A 12,861-nucleotide genomic window follows, 5' to 3' on the forward strand; every position below is an offset into this window, starting at 1 on the left:
AAAGCATGTTACGCATTTGCTGGCCACGTTCCATATTCAACACTAGAAAATGAGTCGGTGACAATATAAAACATCCGGTCTTTATCTGAAGCCATATATATTTCTGATGCAGATATCACTACCTACAACTTTTTCACCTGTTGTGATATTGATATACTTTCTGATAACTGCTCAGATAGTGTTCCACAAGAATAATTCAAGGTCACATAATACTGCTGCTTACCAAGCTTATTTGTAGCTATGTATTCAGACAATGGAACAGGACAAATACCAAGAACATTGGCAAACTCTGAGCCACCTATTGTGGCTGGCATAACCGATTCCACAAATTTCTGCTTTATCTTATGCGCCATCACAAATTTTTACCTGAGACAGCGTTCAGATCAACTGTTTACACTATATCGTCTCTTCAGTTCAGCATAAAATATGAGGTAGTATATAAAAGACGGTTACTTGTGCCGCAAAAAAAGTTGCAAAAGCCTAGTCCTTCTACCGAATGCTAGCTCTGCTATTCTGCTAGTTCCCTAAGCAACTATGGAACATTTCGGATTGCTATTGTACTGCATCAGGTCTCTATTGTGAACGGATTCTGATGTGGAGATCATACTTTATGGAAGACTATTGTATACCCATAACCTTCTAACTCCCGGCGAATGCTCGGGCCGTGTCCACCTCAGATGTTAGGCCGTACGTCCTTACTGTTTCAGACTCCCATTTGGACCCCAGCCTGAATGTCAAGGCAGAGTGACCTACTCTGTTAGACACCAGTCCCTTCATCAGTTATTTATACAGCTAATAGTATCTTATAATAAAAGATCATTTCCCTCTGCTGACAGATTAAACGGTAAAAGTGCTTTCTTTCGTTGTAATAGCACCACGCGTGTGATCATAGCCCGCTTTTACTATACTACTTTTACATCCATTTTGATCCCCAAAACACCATTTAAAAGGCGGCTATTTAGGACAGCCTTGCCTGGACCCGATTTAAAAAACTAGTCTTAACTGAGACCCTTTATTCTGATGCATGATGAAACCCATGCATAGAGTGACCTAAGAGAGTTACAATAGTGCGGGACACACCAATTCGTTGAACATATGCTTGTCGTAAAGTTTTGTCAAAGTGATGAAACATTTTGACGAAAGAATCATTTTCATACTAGAACTGAAGCGAATCAATGTTAATTGGCGAACATCCTTTGGTTTGTATCTGGCAGATTTTGGGAAAGTAAGCGAAACAACTAATACTCGGCTTCAAATGATTTGGTATTGTTTACATGGGACCGAGTGCAAACTACTGCCATTCAAAACTTACACTTAAGGCAATACACTTTTTAATGAGGACAATAATGAGGCAGACAGTGTTGGTTCACATAATATTTTCAATAAATTGACACTGTTATCTTCAGTACCGATGCATTTTAGTACGGACTGCTTGTAAAAGTCAATACGGAGTACACAAAACCAATCACAGTTGCTATGAATCCCTGAACAGCAATAGTTAACAGAAACAGCATTTGTTCCTTTGCACACGATGTGGAATACAGGGCAGGATGAAAACTGCTTCATTTTTTTGTTTGTTTTGTTTTGTTTTGTTTGTTTGTTTGATTGTTTGATATGTTTGTTTTGTTTAAGTTTTTTTCCTTTTTCTTTTTCTTTTGTTTAGATTTTAAGGTGGGTTGGAGGATTTTCAATGCTAAATCTGCTGACCGTATTGCCTTGCTTCATTGCTATTTTGTACAACTATCCTGACCAAAGCATTGCATTGGTTAGTCTATTTTTCTTCTCTCTGGTAAGGAAAAGAGTCTTGTGTGTTTCTCAGTATATCCCAATTAATATTCTTAGAATATCCCTGTCTTTACATTGTTCCCAAATGCATAGGTGTTATTCATTAATTGAATTAACCCCCATCTGTTTACTGCTTTGATTTTGGCGATCTTCCCAAAATAGATTGCATGTTGTGTTTTTACAGTACTTAACAGTCTACAATAATAACCCGTTTCAAGTCGAGTTAGAATTTGTTTCGTATCATCATTTATGTTCTTACCAGCTAAACACCTTGCCAATAGCAATAGCGTATTATTGCTGTCCTCTCGCAACACAAGGAAACCTTATGTGTGTTTTATTCGGTACAACCTTGCATGCTGCGATCTTGTTCACGTTATGCGCGGTTCACCTGTGATGAAGCTTAACCATAGGCCTCTGCTGTGAGTTCTCTCATTACAGTCCATTCATTAAAATCGATAGATTATTAGTGGAGTCTGATTCTGGTGACGACACATGCAGATAAGGCATTGATTGGCAGCGACGAGTCTTCCTTCTAATCAAAGATGTATTACCATGAATAAATTCTGTAGCGTTTGCCTGAGCGATACAGACGAGGATGGAAAGCTATGAATCAAAGATATCGTGTATACTGGACCTACTATGTCAAAAGGCTAAGTTAGATATATGTGCAGTTGTGCATTGACGGCGACAATTTTACTTTCGCAATATATAACAGCCGCTTACGAAGTTAGTGAAACGAATTTGGTTTTCAGAGGTAAGGACGCCAAGGTATATACATGTAAAAACTCTCATAAATATGATCTGATACGGTTAAAGCACCTTCTTCTTCTTATGCCAGGTGTGGAATGAATATTTCGGCTTAATTATTCCCAGGTTGAAAAATATGCAGTTTGAGAGTATGTGTGACAAATATCAATAAACCAAAATCAGCTATAGGGAGGGAAAATTACTTTCAAGAACACAAAACAAATGCTATTTGAACTTCTCCAATTTAAAAATACTATTTTGAAATGTACCATAATTTTGCACTGAGAAACTCCGTCAGTTTTGCTATCTTTGTTTGTTCAAATAGCTAACTTTACAAATACAGTTTACATAATAACCACGAATTACGCCATGTTCATTGTTTTGGAAGATATATCATAGACTTGTGCAGAAGTTATCGCAAGATGCATAACTAAAAATAGGGTTTTATGGACATCCAACATCAAAACAGTTAATTTATTCTATGATGCATGTAAGAATCTGTACTGATTTTGTGTTACGTGCATGAAGTCGCAGATCCACTTTTCAGTATTTGTAAAACAAGTTATTTAAAGCTGATAAATATCGTTCATTCATTGGTTCATTTATGTTAACGATTTTCTCCCACAGGTGCGGCGACTGTTGACTACTGCCTGGTGGTTTAAAGAAAAAAAAGAGACTTCGCTAGGATATAAAGATTTTCCAGTACAGTTTACAAAACCAAAACATGGTAAAAATGCCTTGTACAATCTTTGGAAAAATATGCCAAACTTGAAAAGACTGAATAAACATTGCGATTGTACAAAGGAAAAAGAAAAACGTGTCGGCTGGTGTAGTTACAGTGATCACGGTATCACTGACTATTGTTTCGGTGTTATTGCAGCATTTGATTTCGTTTTCTCTACTTGTGCATATTATACAACAATCAAGAAAGGATTTGGACACCACTAATTAGGATATATTCGTCAACTGCTATCCTAAAAGGTAAGATTTCAAATATATAACTATTAATTTCCTGACCGCTCCGGTGGCCCAGTGGTTAGAGCGTCCGCCACGGATAGGGGTGGTTGAGTCATACCAAAGACTTCTAAAAATGGTACTAACAGCTGCCTCGCTAGGCGCTCAGCATTAAGAGCTTAGTCTTAGGACTGGTCGGTTTGGTGTCAGGATAATGTGACTGGGTGGGACATAAAGCTACATGTATGCGGCCTGATGCCCCGGTGCTAGATATCACTTTAAACTGCCACAATGCAGACTTCGTAGCGATATGACTGAGAAACTGTTAAAGCTACGTTAAAAATTTTAAATCACACACTCATTACTTTCCTAAAGCATAGATTCTGAAAAGTCAAATGAGAGAGCTGTTCTAACATTCAAAGGCAGACGGAAAGTTGATGCTGTCTTGCGTTATGATTGTACTGTAGGAAAATTACAATGCCAAAATAGCCTGCAGGGAATATAATCTAATGGATGTTAATGAGTGATTTCGTTGTACCGGATAATTCTGATATTATGATCTCTTTATTTCCCATACCTCTCAGCTATGAATATAAATCAAATGATTAATGGTGTATGGCGTATCAAAAGAAAGCTTAAGTGGCTACGAATTGGTCATAATATATTTGATACTTGCCACAATTTGCCTTTGTGTGGTTGTATTGTCTTAAACAATTCCTCAGATTTCAACACAATTTATATTCTTATTCCTTGCCTTTTTTATACTGGTGTTATATAGTTTCTTTGACGCCATCGCCCAGTAATAGAAGCCACACGTCAACTGTTTTTGTTGTTGTTTTTATTGTTCTTATTTTTATATTTTGCGCCCTCCTGCCTATGTAAGGTATGTATTTATCATTTATAAATAGGTTTGATTACCATGTCCCTATCTGCATCTCGCTAAACTCCGCGATGGTTTAAAGTAGGTAGGCGGTTATTTATGTGTGTTCGCCGCATTTTTTGTGGTATATTATCAAGATCAGTGGCGATAACTCAGTGGAAACAGCAGATAATTGAAAGTGAAAGGAGATTCTGTTTAATTGATTGGAAAGCAAAAGCAAACATTAGCTTGGCCTAATGAACCAACACTAGTCTGCAATTTAAGTGTTCTATCGCCGGAGCGCAAATGTCATTTGGTGGGTCTCTTACAAGAACATGCTCATTGTAAGGTAGTTCTACTTTTCTTTACCCTTCGCAGTTGGCTCAAGACAATTCTACCTTTACGAACAGAAATTGGCAAAAAAAATAAAATGGCATTTTATATGGAACTTTAAGTATGTTGTTATGTAACTTCTCTAACTATTCATTCCGAAAAATCATTTCAGATTTACCATAAAAATCTAAATGACTAGCTGCCTTGAACTATTCATAATATACGAAATATGTTATGCTAGCGTATATATCCTGAACGTTATCTGCAAATGATAACAATGAAAGAAAACAACGTTAAACAATTTACAAATTCTTAATATAAAGACACTCCGTTTTATTCCGGGGGAAATGCTTATTGGAGTGTTTACTTGGACAAACAAATAAATGAAACCCCAATCGACGGTGTTTGAAACGTCTGTTTCTGTCTGCCCTGATGCAACGAGAGAGAGAGAGAGAGAGAGAGAGAGAGAGAGAGTTTTACCTCTGTCCCAAATTGTATAGATACATCATATGATGATTGGTCAAAATGTTCTGTAAAAAAACGATGTCAAGAAACAGTTATCTCATTGTTCAATATCATTTTAATAGTCTTTCTCAAAGTACCTTCCTTTCGACATTTCCCATCTTGTGATCAATGCCCTGATTATTCCTTTAGTTCAACTCCGTTTTAATGGTTTCCACATAATAAACCTATGAATATGACAAAAGCCGGTATTCGTAACCAAATAAATCTAAGCTGAGTGGCGGCTGATTTAGGTTGCAACAATAGTTATTTGTCAGACCTGCATTAGAAACTTTTGGGGTGGGTGGGTACAAAATGTAGTCAACCTGCAGTTTGCCAGGACACTTGCTGCGAATAATTTCACACAAATTGTATCTGGTTACTGTGGTATAGTGCCATCCATTCACAATGGTGTTCGCTGTTCCCATGTGGTTCAGAATTATTCTTTATATTTTGAAGAACACAATGCACAAAACATTTCCAGCATATTACGAAAGACGGGCTTTAATATGCAATGGCGAACTTGTGCGCTTCCATACATTGCTTTTCTTTAATTCTCGCGTCCAGGGTGGTGTATCAAGATTTATTCACACGTAAAAATACCGTTTATACAAAGCTTTCTGCTTTGTATCTGTATAATGATTCCCTGCTTATCACTGCCCTTAAACCCATTCATTCTCTATCATCCAATCTAGTCATCCAACGTGATAGACAACGAAAGAAAGAGATAACAAAACCGATAACATTTTTATAAGATATTTCGGATATATTACTTTTCAATCGCAATTAAAAAGGTTGTACTTGAAATTGAAATCGAATATAAACTAAACAAGTTTGAAGCGTGAAAGAAATATGCTTATGCTTCCACAGGCAGTTTTAACTAAGATGATATTTAATTTTTTATACTTCAGTTCCAAATTTTCGCGATTTCTTCATTATTAATTAATAAATGTTAGGTATGTATATACACTATTGCATGTAATAACAGTTTTCCATAGCGTTTAAGATACTGAGAAAGTACCATAGCATTGACATATATTATAAAAGAAATAGAAAGAATCATTTAAATGTCGTGTACCTTTTACTGTTTTCTCCTTTTAAATTACAAATATTTTTCAAAGTGTAACTTATATATGTTGTAAAGGTGGAAGAATTAGAAGACGGCGATATTAGAAGACTATTCCAACTGTTGACCACCAGTACGCATGCGTCAACAAGGTTAATTTGTTTCCGAAATAAATAAAATCTATGATTTGACTGATTTCCTTGTTGTATATTTTCATACGATTTTTGCACAATAGATACCTACTGCATTAAAATCCTTTATTGTCAAGAAGCATTGGCAACGTTACAGCGTAAATAAGACCACCATCATTAATGCTGGTTATGTGTTTTCATCTGGTCGGGCAAGGCTCAAGTAAACGTATGGCTATATTTAGCATGCGACAATTGTAAATGTATGGAGACAAAGACCAGAGGTTAGTGAGTGAGCGAATCAGTCGGTCATTGTGAGTCAGTGAGTTAGTGAGTGTGTGTTTGTGTGTAAATTTAATGTCAAAAGCGTCTGCAGATCTAACATTGTGTTGGACGCTATAGGGCCCTGTGGGGTTTTGTGGACATTTAATGTTAAGATCCTCCAAACGTTGTGGGTCACTATGGAAATTTAATATGGCATGCCAGTTTTTTTTTTTTCAAGGGGAATTTAACATATAACGCACTTAATGACAAATAAACCTACATCGTGACTAGACTACTTATACAGCTACTACAGAACCAATAGACTTAGCATGGAATTTTAACTTAATCAAAGAAATTTCTACTCAGGAAAGCGTTGGCTTTCGTCTCTGACCGTCCATGTTTGAAATATTCATCCAACGAAGAATTATCTGATCGATTCTCTCAGCGTACAATAAACTGACTAATTATTTATGCACATGGGAAATTATCTCGTGACGAACTTACAAGTAGGCTGATAACTAACTAAGTAGCTAACTGATAAAATAAATAAATAAATTAATAAATAAACAAATGAGATTTTCTCACAAGGTCCATTAAAAATTCTGCAGTTAAAAGTAGTCTCCTGGAGCCCAGCCTTTTTATATCGCATGCTATCTGAAGCGCTGTTTTCTTAACTTTATTTTTTTTTAAATTTCCACACTCTAGATACAACATTGGCATATCTATCTATCTTTCTATCTATATATCTAGATAGCTAGCTATATATCTATCTTTCTATCTATCCATCTATCTATCTATCTAATCTTTTCATCCATCCATCCATCCATTCATCCATCCATCCTTTCCACACTCTAGATACAACAATGGAATATATATATATATATATATATATATATATATATATATATATATATATATATATATATATATATATATATATATATATATATATATATATATATATATATATATATATATATCTGTCTATCTATATGTCTATCTATCTAATCTTTTCATCCATCCATGCATCCAATCATCCATCCAACACGATTCCATTCTACTTTCTTAAATCATGATTATATGTATGAATATCTCGTTTTTGTTTCTTTCCTTTCATAAATGCACACATAGACACATACAATTAAATTTATTTTGTTCTTTAGGTTTTGTTTTAATTTGGCAATGAATGATCTTCTCATTCATGTACGATTTTGTATTTGTATTTGTAGCGATGCTCACAGACTGATCGATATATACATAAGTACTGTTAAGTATATCTAATTTATATTGTCTGCTTGACTTTTGTCCGTGATTGAGGGAAGGAATGGAAATGTTTGCATACATTAATTTTGTCATGCTTTTGATTATTGAGATTTGTCATAATTTTAAGTAGAAGACAAGATGTTTATCAACGTTTGAGTTCAAGGGTTAGTGCAATTTTCCATGGAAATTATTACTGTTACAGAACATGATATTGCAACATATGTCAAGTGAAATATGAATAAATAGAAGTTTGGTAAGCAATTTATTCATTACTCTTTAAGAACAGTCTCTGGAATAAATTGTAGTTGTCTTCAGATAGGAGAGGAAGTATTTACTTAAATTATTCATTGTAATTACAAAGTGCTCATTGAATGATTTGGATGTTTTAAAACCTACCCTTTCGATTATTGAGAACTCTTTTAAAGACATTCTTGATTGTAATATTGTGCAATTTATAGATAATATTGTATACGTCTAGACATTTAGGATTATTTAAGATTTAATTCACAATACTGTGAGTGTCTCTTAAATCTTAACTTAGAGAAATAAAATATTTGTTGATTTTACTGAACTTGTTGGTTTGGCTTCTTTCTGTTACATAGTTGACTCATTCATCCCCAATCGTGCCCTAGGCGTGATGAGGCTGTAACCTACGTCCTAGCTCTGTAGCGTCAAGGTCATTTAAGATACAGCACAATTGTGGTTTTACCAAAACTCAGACATATGCAGCTCTATAATTATGCCAAATGATCTAGTTTTTCTACTCGCATTAGAAAATGCAGAGGGAAACCCGTATTTTTTGAGACCCGGTTTTTTAAAACCAAAATTCGACCGTTCTCGGGATCGGAATTTGTGTCCAGATTATAGACTTTTAGGCTTGTGATGTAAGCCAGACCTGTCTGAACTGCACACAGACCGGTGCAAATTTTCAAAAAGTAAGGTAAGTTGAGGACTGGGGGGTAAAAGTGGCCAGAAGACGAAAACGATGGGTTCAATAAAAACAGAACTCCAACTTTTACCTTTATGCACAAAGAACGACGTTTCTAGCAGAATTCGGTCTAAGCGAAAAACTCTTGGAAGTAGATGTATTTGGATGTATTTAGAATTAACCTTCCAAAATGCGTTTCTTTCCCTCAAATGGCCATTGGCCTAAGAATGTCCACAAGGTCAAATAAAACGAACTAGTTATCTTACAAACTGAAAGAAATATGTCCCGTGAATATCCAATGAGTGTAACGAAAGAGAAAAGTAAGAAAAAGAAGAGATTTAGGTAGAAAATAAAGGTTCAGTTCTTTCAAAGAAATTCAAATCAACACACAACCATGAACAACTATCTTTTGTGGCCAAATGATTGAAATTTCCTTCCGTTTTCTACTTTACAACGTAAGAAAAACAAAAATGTCTTGACCTGCTATTATTATTATTATTATAATTATTATAATTATTATTATTATTATTATTATTATTATTATTATTATTATTATACGCACATGGAGATACCCACCTTTATATAACATACGCATACTATTGTACAGATTTAAAGAGGGAGAAGCAGGGCGTTTAAATTTGTTTCTTCTATTTTGTTTTGCATTCTAACTTTCCTTATTCGTAACTGTTTTTAAATTTGCTCAATTTAATATAATATTTACCGTCATGAAAATAAAAAAAAAATTTGTTTCTCTTCATTTGTAGAATAATTTAGCTGGTTAAACTTTGGCAACAAAACATAAATGTTCTATAGTTTTTAATTTCTTACATTTTTTACATTTCCTTTTTGCTTGCAATATTGTAACATTTTATACAAAATATATGTTATTTGAATTGTTTAAAGTCACACTATGGCATTGCCTTTGCATTTGTATCTTTTTTCAAGTTTTAATTGATTTCTTTCGCTGCAACATTATTAAATTCAAACTTTTTTCTATCAAATTTATCAACTGTTTTGCAACTTTGCACTTATTTTTAATTTTCGTCTCTTTAGCAAGGTTTATTGGTTAGCATGTTTTCAAACTTTTTAATATATTAAAATCTTTCTTTCGATAACTTTCTAATATTTTTCAAATTTTAGTATTCATTAATTTCCTACAATATTAAAATATGATGTAATATTTGCAAATTTGAATTGATTGCTTATTTTTAAGTACAATTTTAAAATATTCTTTACACAGTTTTAACTTTGTACATGTATTACCTTTTAATTTTTTATAGAAAAAGTTTAATAATGAAATTAATGCAAAGAAGATATTTACATTCAAATTTTTCAAGCATGTTTTATTGATAATTGTGATTAACTTTTATTATTATTTTAGCTTTTTATTTTTCATTTAAGGATTAATTTAATTTCTAGTACACTTTTGTTACTTTTTATTATTTAAATATTTACAGTACTGCAATTATTTAATTTTATAAACCATTTACAGTGTTATTTTGTTAAAATTTTTATTTGTTATGGGTTTTAAAATCTTCTCATTTCTAAAAGAGAAAAGTTTACTTGCTAACTTACATGTCAGTTTTCGAATTGTAGTAACGCTTTAAAGTTTGGCTATTTTAATCAATTATTAGGGAAATTTTGTTTGTTTCGGAATGTTGTCACCGCTTTTAGTCTAGACCAGCTTAACAAACTACTCTTGACATTCCTATATCCGCTAAATTCCGTTGTAGTTTTGGAATCCTTAGACGATATTTAGCCCCAGTTTACTGGCGTAACCGTATTGATAAAAACTCTTTTTTCACCGATATAACCCAAAAAGAGATATCTGGACTTACCCAATCAGGTGAACTTCCCATGTTAAATATATTGAATCTATGAAATCAGGTTAGTAATCGTGTATGCTGGATTGTCATTAAGTGTATTAGATCTACAGTGTTAAATTTACACAGATCCCATATCGTTCCATAAAGTTAAATTCACATTTATACTGATCCCATCCCACAATAATAAATTATACATACCCATCCCATCCCACAATGCTTCTTAACATTAAATTACATAAACCTTCATAATTTCTCAAATGACTCATAGTGTCCAGTGTTGTTAAACCAATGGACTTTTCTAACATTAAATATTCATTAAGAGTCACAAAGGGTCATTTTCAAGATGCCGGATACTTCACTTTTCCATAGGGCACCCAGTGTTATTAGTGATCAGTAGTCACCCCATAAACTACTGAATTTTGCTAGAACTCCTTACTATTTTCCACAATTATGGAAGAGAATCCGTATTTAAGGAAATTTAATATAAACTTGTTAGAAACAAAAGAATAGTCGGAAATTCTCATTTTTAGGGAATTTATTAAACATGCACCAGCAAACTATCTTAATTTACAGTTACCATGGAAAGTAGTAAAATAAATTACAGGATGCATGATACTGAATGCATGTTGAGTACTGCTTCCTGAGTAACACTTTTGGATTATGCCTTTTTAAACCAGCAGTGATAATGAAAATCCGTATTTTGCGGAAATACACAATACATTTGGTTAGCCTCTAAATATGCTATTTTATTGTAAGTGTTTTATTAAATCAAAAAGGAGTTTCAGATAGTTAACAAGAAATTGGCAGATAAAACACATAATATGTGCCAACCTTTTGTGCCAGATTGTCTAATGCAGTATCATTTGCGTATTTTTGCTATAATTTCTTACAACACTACTAATAGTGCTGTATATTGAAAATCATTGATTTGCTTGTGGCTAGTTACAAATGAACTAAACAAAGTTCATGCATGATATGAAAATAAAAAAGGTAATACTGCTTTAACGATTGTTTCACAGAATTTTTCTATTTATGGATAAGGTTGAGCAGTACATCGACTCAATCATGATCATATAGTGCCGAATATGTTGATGTTTACGAAATCTACAGTATCGTTACATTGATTATTATGTGCATATTTTATTCTTAGTTAACTTTACATTGTCAGAATCGTGCAGTATTTTACGACATTGACCTCGCTTGCAATTCATACTGAACTCACGTGAATGAAGGAACTACTTTCTATTGTAAACAAACAATTGGCGCAGACGTCAGAACCTTTTATTTATTTTATTTGTCTGTGGATGAAGTAAACCAACTGAATGAACTAAAGCATTAGTTTCCTGGACTGCCACAAACGAGCTGCTTTACCACACTCAGCGTGAACTTTTTTGATACAATGTTTCGGATTTAGGCTAGCTATCGACGCCAGACAGTGTCCTTACAAATAACATGCAAGTGACAAGGCATAAACTGTCTTCTATAGCTGGTAAAAGAATGGCAAAAAAAAATATACTTACAGTTTTACATCCTGAATTCACTCAAAATGTACTTTCTTAGTTCTGCAAATCCAAATTACATGAGCCACGTCATGGGTTTCCAAGTTTGATTATACATTTCGAAATTGTACTGTAATTTCGACTATATTCCAAGTGTAATTACATCCACCTTACTGCACTCGAAATGAAATAAACATTATATTCCATAGCGTCTTTTTGATAATTGCAATTGAAAGACTTCATGTTTTCCCCACATTATGATTTCAAACTTTCAATGACATAACAGAAACACACTTGCAGATGTCATGCTTTTGAAATCCGATGTACTTCATATAGAATTGGCACAGATAAATCCAGTCCAAAAATAACGAAATTTCATAGTATCTACAAAAAATACCAAAATATATTCATTCCAGATCAAAAGGAAAAGTACTTGTAATACACATTCAATCACATTTTGACTCCAAATTTCAATTTTAAGTACACCAGTATGCCATTTTCTTTCGAAAGTTATGTCTAGCGCGACTAACTTCAAATTTATTTTGGCGGAGTTATGTGCAAATTAATATTGTTGTTGCTGTGTAATGATAAATCTGCGCTTGAGTATTTACTTTGGAATACGGCATTCATTCAGTTACTTTGTTTCTTGTATTGTATTTTTGTTTATATAATTAAGCGTTATGTGGAATAAGAAAATAAGCATATAAC

The 12,861-nt window shown here is 33.5% G+C and overlaps 1 protein-coding gene across 2 annotated transcripts in view; it reads left to right on the forward strand.

Annotated features, from left to right (window-relative positions):
* Positions 1-12,861, forward strand: part of LOC149801826 (hemicentin-2-like) — a 239,277-nt gene that overhangs the window by 55,221 nt on the left and 171,195 nt on the right. The window contains exons 1-2 of one of the 2 annotated variants that reach the window (XM_089956203.1): positions 2,396-2,539; positions 3,160-3,513. The gene's annotated coding sequence lies outside the window, so the exon portion shown is untranslated. Of the gene's footprint in view, positions 1-2,395; positions 2,540-3,159; positions 3,514-12,861 lie in introns of those variants that run through there. The other variant, XM_089956202.1, reaches the window with a different exon arrangement.

This window comes from Sinohyriopsis cumingii, chromosome 4, assembly GCF_028554795.1.
Source record: "Sinohyriopsis cumingii isolate HCF-2022 chromosome 4, ASM2855479v2, whole genome shotgun sequence".
NCBI classification, from domain to species: domain Eukaryota; kingdom Metazoa; phylum Mollusca; class Bivalvia; order Unionida; family Unionidae; genus Sinohyriopsis; species Sinohyriopsis cumingii.